Below are 8,609 nucleotides of genomic sequence, written 5' to 3' on the forward strand. Positions count from 1 at the left end.
ACTCAGACTTGGTTCATTGATTGGTGTCCAGTTGTGCATGATGAAGCTCAACTAGATTCACCCTCTCAGGAGAACAGAGGAGTTCTTCATCTGTTCATAAATGACCACCCAAGATCTAAGCATGAATCCTCAGGCTCAGCAGGGCCGGTGGTTTCTCAGACCCTTTAAGATGAGTGGTTCCTCAGGATTAGCAAGACCAGCAATTCCTCAGACCCAATGGTTCTTGAAACCTAACCAGATGAGCATTTCTCAGGCTTTTCTCAAAACCAACAATTGGTTGGTTGATTAATTATGACCACAACTGTGCACGGTAAAGCTCTACTATATATACACCTTCAGGAGAACCAAGAAGTGAAATGAACTTAAAATACCTTCAAAAGCCACTTTTTCACTGCAGGTTTACATGAACACAGTTCTGTATGGAACCTTTAGAAACCATGTTTGGCCTGGTTTTCTCAGCATGGTTAAATACTGTAACTATACTTGGTGCCATAAAATCGTTCAGAGGTAAGGCTTAAAGACTGTAGGATTTGACTTTTTGATAAACGGGCCAGGTAGCTGCCATGGCCTGGTCACTGGCATGCTAATTCAGCATTAGTGATGTTAGATGAGCCTGCATTGAGACAGCATTAATGGCACTGGATGAGCCCGGGCTCAAGCATGCTCAGGGGATGTTATCGACATTGGATTTCCCCAATCATCAGCATTACTAATGTAGCAATAGCAATGTTGGATGAGCACGGTCACTGAAAAAAGTGCTTTGGTGCTCCTGTTTCAGTCTGTTTTAGTACGGTTGAGGAGTGGGCGGGGAAAAAGAGAAAATGATTTCGGCTCTTACTCATGAATATTAAGGACATGCAAACATACTGCCTCTGATTGACACTCCCTTCAAGGTTCTGCAGTGGGCGGTCGCAAGCCAAGGTGGGCGAGGCCATAAATTTGAATTTATGGGGTGATGTCAGTCCGGGAGCATTTTTCTGTGTAGTTTCTTTTATTGGCTGTATGCATGCAATGGTGTAAAAGTATTGTATTTCAAATAGAGCAAGTATTAAATGGTTTCTAGCGAAATTACACCTGAGAGATGCTGGGCGATGCTGGTACTAATGTGGGATGAGGCTAGTAACTGGCATAAATACACATTTCTCCATTTTGCATTTAGTATGCTCTGCTCTGTATACTTCCTGGTCCTGATAAAGCAAACCTGAAAATGAAAAAAAAATTAACTGTAACCACGATAACGTGCCACATCGGCATGGAAAGGTACAGCACAAACTTAGTAACCACTGCAGTGGAAAAGCAGCCAAGATTTTTATCCCAGAGATGATACATGAATGTATGAGCTCCATATTGCTAAAACACACACACACACACACACACACACACTTTTTTTCTGAATCTTACTCTTCGTACGTAAAGAGGTCAGAACTGCCACGGCACGGTTCTCCAGCAGCGTGGTCATGACTACCCCAAACACAAACACCCAATCAGCCCAAACAAGCACACGGCATTATGGGAGTCCTGAAAAAGCAATGATGCATAATACACCCAGAAAAATCACCCTCAAACACATCCCCAAACCACACACACAGTCTCACACACACACAGTCTCATACACACACACACCCACACACATACACACACCCATGCACACACTTGCCATCGGACAGGGACTAACACAGAAAGTGACATCATTAGTATGACATCAAGGGTGTGGTCAGAACTCAAGAGTTCATTTTGGTTTATCCTACAATTACCAATCAATTACACACACACACACACACACACATCTTCATACTAATGGTGCGCTCAGCAGTAGATGGAGCAGAAGATCCAGGAGAGCTGGATTATCCAACATTAATTACAGCATGTTTTCATCACAACTCCTGCAGAATATTACCATAGAAACCAAAAACCAGCCAATCTGAAAGTTTAAGAAGTCGAGAGTAGGTTGAATAAAGGAGGTGAAGGAATGAAGAAAAGGGAAGACAAAGGACCTGAATTAAAGGAGATGGTTTAAAGTAGAGGAAGAGGAAAAAAAGAAGAGGTGTTGGAGGATAAGTAAAGGAGGGAAAGAATAGAGGAGATGGAGTGAAGGAAGGTAAGAAGTAAAGGAGGTGGTGAAAAAGAAAGTGGAGTAACGGAGCGTGTGGAATAAATGAGATAAAGTGAAGGAGGTGGAGTAAAGGAAAAGAAGAACTAAACAAGTGGCGTAAAGGAGGTCAGGTAAAAAAAGTAGGAGAAGTAATGGTGAGGGGAAGAGTTAAAAAGGTGGAGTAAAATAATGGTGTAAGTAAAGAAGGTAAAAAATAAGATGAGTAAAGTAGGGGTGGAGTAAAGTAGGGGTGGAGTAAAGGAGGTGCGATATAGGAAGAATAAGGGAGGTCAAGGAGTAAAGGAGATGGACCAAAAGAAATGGAGAAGTAAAGAAGGTAGAGTAAAAGAGGGGGAGAATAAAGAAAAGGAGAGTAGTAAATAAATGATTTAATAAAGAAGAAGGCAGGGGAGTGAAATATTTGGTATAAAGGAAGAAGAGGAGTAAAGAAGGTGTAAAAAAGGTTGGTAAAGGATGTGGAGGAATTAAATGAGAAATAGATAGATAGATAGATAGATAGATAGATAGATAGATAGATAGATAGATAGATAGATGTAGAGAATTGGAGGCTAATTAAAAGAGGGGGAGGATTAACGAAGGTGGAGTAAAAGAGGAGGTTGAGTAAAGAATATAAAGTGAAAAAGATGGAGTAAGAAGGGAAGGAAATTTACGGAGGAGTAAACAAGGTGGAATAAACAGCTGGAAAAGTAAAGAAAGCAAAGTAAAGGAGGAGGTAGCAGTAAAGGAGGTGAAGAAGTAAAGAAGGAGGAGAAGTAAAGGGGCGGGGCCAGAGTGTGTACTTGAAGGGGTGCCTAGGGTCCAAAAATCGTCCTTAGCGCACCCAATAGGCTTCAGCTGGCCTTGCACACTGCAGATTTACCACATACACACATACACACACACAGACACACACACACACACGCTGAGTGCTGTGGTCATTAGAGCTCTGATTGGAGGAGCAGGTTTTTAGAGTCGTGTTCCTGAATGACTGGAACACAATACACTCATTTACCATGCCTGAGTGGACGAAAAAGGAGAAAGAGAGAGAGAGAGATACAAGGAGAGAGAGAGAGAGAGAGAGAGAGAGAGAGGGAGAGAGAGAAAGAGAGAGAGAGAGAGAGAGAGAGAGAGTGAGTGGCCTACATTTGCACATTTGAGGAGACAGTGGTCAGTAGAGGACGGAGTGGACATTGTTCCACTGATTTAAACAGGAAATTTAATTTAAATCTGAACCTTCTCAGTCAAACTTTCCGCTCCACCTTAAAACTACAGCAGTGCTGAACGCAGGACTCGGAGGCGAGGTGGGAGAAGTCAGCGTGAATATGGTTATAATTGGGTTTCTACAGTACTGATTATTCCAGTAGTAATTTAAACAGCATCTTTCTATTTCTTAGATCAGACTAAAGTCTTAAAATCAGGGTAAGAAATTCAGAGTGCTGGATATAAGAACAGTCCAGTGTTTGAATAAAACAGTGATAAGTAAAACAGTGAAACAGTTCAGTGCCTGAACAGACCAGTATTAGAACAGTTTAGTGTTTCAACAGTTCAGGTCTTGAACAGATCTATCATTAAAGAATGAACAACAGCGTTACAACAGTTCAGTATTTGAATAGACAGGAATTGAACAGTTCAGTGGTTGAACAGTCCAGTATTAGAACAGTTTAAGGTTTCAGCAGGTTAGTGTTAGAACAGTTAAGTGATATAACAGTTCAGTGTTAGAACAGTTTAGGGTTTCAACAGTTTAGTGTTAGAACAGTTAAGTGATAGAACAGTTCAGTGTTTCAACAGATCAGTGACTGAACAGATCTGTGATTGAACAGTTCAGGTGTTGAACAGTCCAGTATTAGAACAGTTCATGTTTCAACAGTTAAGTGTTTGAATAAACTAGTGATTAAACAGTTCAAGTGTTAAATAGTTCAGGCATTGAACAGATCCATCACTGAACACTGAACAACTAAGGTAAAACAGTTCAGTGTTTGAACAGTTCAATGATTGAACAGTTCGGTGATTGTGCAATTTGGTTATTGAACAGATCGTTTATTGGACTATTCAGTCATTGAAGAGTTAGCATTAGAACAGTCCAGTCATTGATCAGTTCTGCATTAGAACAGTTCAGTTTTTATTACACTTCAGTGTTCTATTTCTTCATTATTGAGGTTTCAAGTAAGACAGAGCTGGGAATTATGGGTAAAATCTATCCTATAATTACAACCTGCTTCAGAGCTGAACTGATGAACCTATTATTACTGTATTATTACAGCTGTAATGTCTACTGATATTTGGGTTTAAATAAGAGTTTGCTTCGAATCGACAAATCCAGCTGCGAGAATCATCTGCGACCCACAAGAGTGTTCTAAAGACCTGCCGGGGTCTAAGGAGTGTGTGTGTGTGTGTGTGCGCGCGTGTGTGTGTACAGCTGTCTGATCTCATCACCTTTTCCATCAAAATCACTTCAATCCACCTCCAGTCACGCCTCAAACAAACACATGCATACACACACAAGCACACACATTGACACACTGTCCCACTTATATATATATATATATGTGTGTGTGTGTGTGTGTGTGTGTGTGTGTGTGTGTGTGTGGTGATGTTGATGGGTTGTGATATTTGTGTCAGACAGATTCAGCGGGTCACACTTCACACCCAATCTGTGACAAACTGTGCTGAAGGGGGACACACAATCCACACACACACAAATAAACACACACACACACACACACACACACACACACACAGACACACACTCTGTGTGATAATTATCAGTATCATTAACAGCTGTTGTGAATTTGCATAACTAAATAATACAGGTTGCCGACGGCTACCGCTGGAAACAAACCCGACCCTTTATTGCTTACACACACACACACACGCACACACACACACACACTGATTCAGAGTGACACACTGTGAAACTGCTGCTCTGCGGCGGTGTGTGTCCTGAGGTTAAGAGTGTGTGTGCTGTGTTTAGACCTTGACCCAAACCAGTGATAACTTACAATAAACGACAATGTCACACACACACACACACACACACACACACACACACAAACACACACACACACACACACACACACTTTTTGGGGGAAAACACACTTGTCTTGTCGATACTGAGAGAGTAGAGTATAAACAGTGTAATAATATACAGTAACCAGCGTAATGTAAGCAGTGAGAGGGGTAATTGTAATCTGTGAGACAGGTGAGAAAAGTTAAGTTTAACCATTGATACAGGTGTAGTGGGACCAGTGAGACAGACAGGTATAGAGTAAACACAAAGACAGAAAGGTGTAGTATTACAGTAAGATACACAGGTGTACAGTAACCAGTCAGACAGGTGTAGTGGGACCAGTGAGACTGACAGGTGTAGCATAACCAGTCAGTCGTGTACTTTAACTAGTGAGACAGGTGTAGTAAAGTCAGTCAGACAGGTGTAGTGATATCAGACAGGTGTAGGATAACTAGTGAGATAGATGTAGTATAATCAGTCAGACTGGTGTAGTTTACCTAATGATAAACCGTGTAGTATAAACAGTCAGACAGGTGTAGTGTAAGCAGTGAGACAGGTGGAGTGTAACCAGTCAGACAAGTGTAGTATAACAGTAAGACCGACAGGTGTAGTGTAACTAGTAAGACAGGTGGAGTGTAAGCAGTCAGACAAGTGTAGTGTAAGCAGGCAGCAGTCAGACGGGTGTAGTATAAATAGTGAGACAGGTGTAGAGTAACCAGTCAGACAGGTGTAGTATAACTAGTAAGATAGGTGGAGTGTAAGCAGTCAGACAAGTGTAGTGTAAGCAGGCAGCAGTCAAACGGGTGTAGTATAAATAGTGAGACAGGTGTAGAGTAACCAGTCAGACAGGTGTAGTATAACTAGTGAGACAAGTGGAGTGTAATCAGTCAGACAAGTGTAGTGTAAGCAGTCAGACAGGTGTAGTATAACTAGTGAGACAGGTGTAGAGTAACCAGTCAGACAGGTGTAGTATAACTAGTGAGACAAGTGGAGTGTAACCAGTCAGACAAGTGTAGTGTAAGCAGTCAGACAGGTATAGTATAAATAGTGAGACAGGTGTAGAGTAACCAGTCAGACAGGTGTAGTATAACTAGTGAGACAAGTGGAGTGTAACCAGTCAGACAACTGTAGTGTAAGCAGTCAGCAGTCAGACGGGTATAGTATAAATAGTGAGACAGGTGTAGAGTAACCAGTCAGACAGGTGTAGTATAACTAGTGAGACAGGTGTAGAGTAACCAGTCAGACAGATGTGGTGTAACAGTGAGACAGACAGGTGTACTGAAACCAGCCAGATAGGTAAAGTGTAACTACTAGTGAGACAGGTGTAGTCTAACAGTAAGACAGACATATTGTACTGTAATCAGTCAGACAGGTGTAGTGTACGTTTTTTAATAGAAGATTTTTAATTGAACAGTATTTAATGGAACAGCTTTTAATGTAACAGTTTTTAATAAAACAGTTTGGATGGCATCAGTTTTTTATATATATTTTGGTGTGATAAGTTTTAATGGATTAGTTTTTATGGAATTAGATTAGACATTTTTTTATGGAATCTGTTGTATGGGATTAGTTTTAATAAGTTTTTTATGGATCTATTTTGATTTGATTCATTTTAATGGATCTCTGTTTATGGATGAGTTTTTATTGGATCTATTTTGATGGGATTGGTTTTTAATTGATTTATTCTGATAGTATTAGTGATGATGGGATTGATGTGGGTTGGACCAGAAGTCGTATGGATTTTTTTCCTCAAAACAAGGCAGATCTGAACGAGATGTGACAGACGAATTAGAGCCTGGAGAACCGCCCCACTGACCCCTGCTACAACACACACACACACACATACACAGCTCAGAAGTGTTAAGATCAAACTGACTCAACTATTTATGAACATTGCATTTCTGTGCTCATTCCTTGTCCTGGAGATCCACCACCCTACAGAATTTAGCCCTTCAGGCTTCAGGGACACGGGGTGTTCTAGGGGTGTTAGATGGAAAATCTGCAGGGTGCTTCATCTCCAGATCAGGATTGAACATCCATGCTCTAAGCCTATGTTTAGACTGAACATCCAGTACTGTTTTCTGACATATCTAGATTGTCTCCAAGTAGATTTTTAAGAGTGGACAGCCAGAAACCATATAAAACCACAACACGTCAAACAACAACCTTATCAAATTCAGAGTATTAAAAAAGCACCAAAAGTTAACTCTTACAAATACTGTTTAATCAATTTCTAAATATCAAATTATAAATATTGAACTACTGATCCTTGCTTTAGATGATCATAATGAGTTGTAGGGACATTCCACTGTCCTCTCAATGCACTTCTGGAGATGGAATACTGACATCTAGTGGTGAACGGAAGTTTAGATGTGGACTATTTCTGATTTCTTTCCAATAATAAAACTCACTCTGACTTTTTAATTTCTGACACCACACTGTAAAATCACTGCACCATTAAATCTATAATATATAATATTCATTACTTGGCTGAGATTCAAGACTTTCTGAAAAAAAAAAACAATAAGAATGCTCTCTGTGTCATTCTTTCCATCTATGTCTGTCTTATTCTCTCACACACTATGTGTAACATCACCAACCACCAAAGGACAGTCTGTCAAAATCAGTGTACAGTGTACGGCCCTAAAGTTCAACAGTGAACAGTCCAACATTTCATTAGATCAAAAGATCTTCAGTTCAACAGTCCACCATCTAACATCTCATCAGATAAACAGTTCTACAGTCCAGAACACCTACAGCCTAAAAGTCCATAAGTTCAACAGTCCTACAGTCCAACAGTCCTACAGTCTAACAGTCCATCAGTCCAACAGTCCTACAGTCCAGTAGTTCTACAAAGCCACAAAGTCCAATTGTTCTACAGTCTAACAGTTCTACGGTCCAGCAATCCTACAGTCCAACAGTTACATAGCTCTACAGTCCAACAGTTGTACAGTCTAACAGTCCTACAATCCAACATCCCAACGGCCCTATACAAACTTACAAAAAAAACCTTAAAAACTCACTTAGCAGATGAACAGTTCTACAGTATAAGAGCCCTAAAGTCCAACTGTTCAAAACACAACAGCCCTACAGCCTAACAGTTTTACAGTCCAACAGATCAACAGCACGGTCCAACAGTTTCAACAGCAGTCCTATAGTATAAAGTTCCTACAGTCCCTCTGTTTAACTGATCAACAGCGCTACCGTCCAACAACCCCAACAACCATACCTTCCAACAGCTCTACAGTCCAGCAGTCTATCAGTACTTTGGTCCAGCTCTAGTTCTACAGTTCAACATTCAGTCCACCAATTGTACAGCAGCAATCCTAGACAACCAGTTCTACAGTGTTACAGTTATACAGTTCCGCAATCCTACAGTCCAATAGTCACACAGTCCTACAGTTCAACAATTATGCAGTCCAGCAGTCCTACAATCCTACAGTGGCCCCATTCGGACTGACTGTTCAACAGATCAACAGCCCTACAACTATACAGTCCAACAACTCTACA

This window comes from Astyanax mexicanus, chromosome 25 (genome assembly GCF_023375975.1).
Source record: "Astyanax mexicanus isolate ESR-SI-001 chromosome 25, AstMex3_surface, whole genome shotgun sequence".
Classification (NCBI taxonomy): Eukaryota; Metazoa; Chordata; class Actinopteri; order Characiformes; family Acestrorhamphidae; genus Astyanax; species Astyanax mexicanus.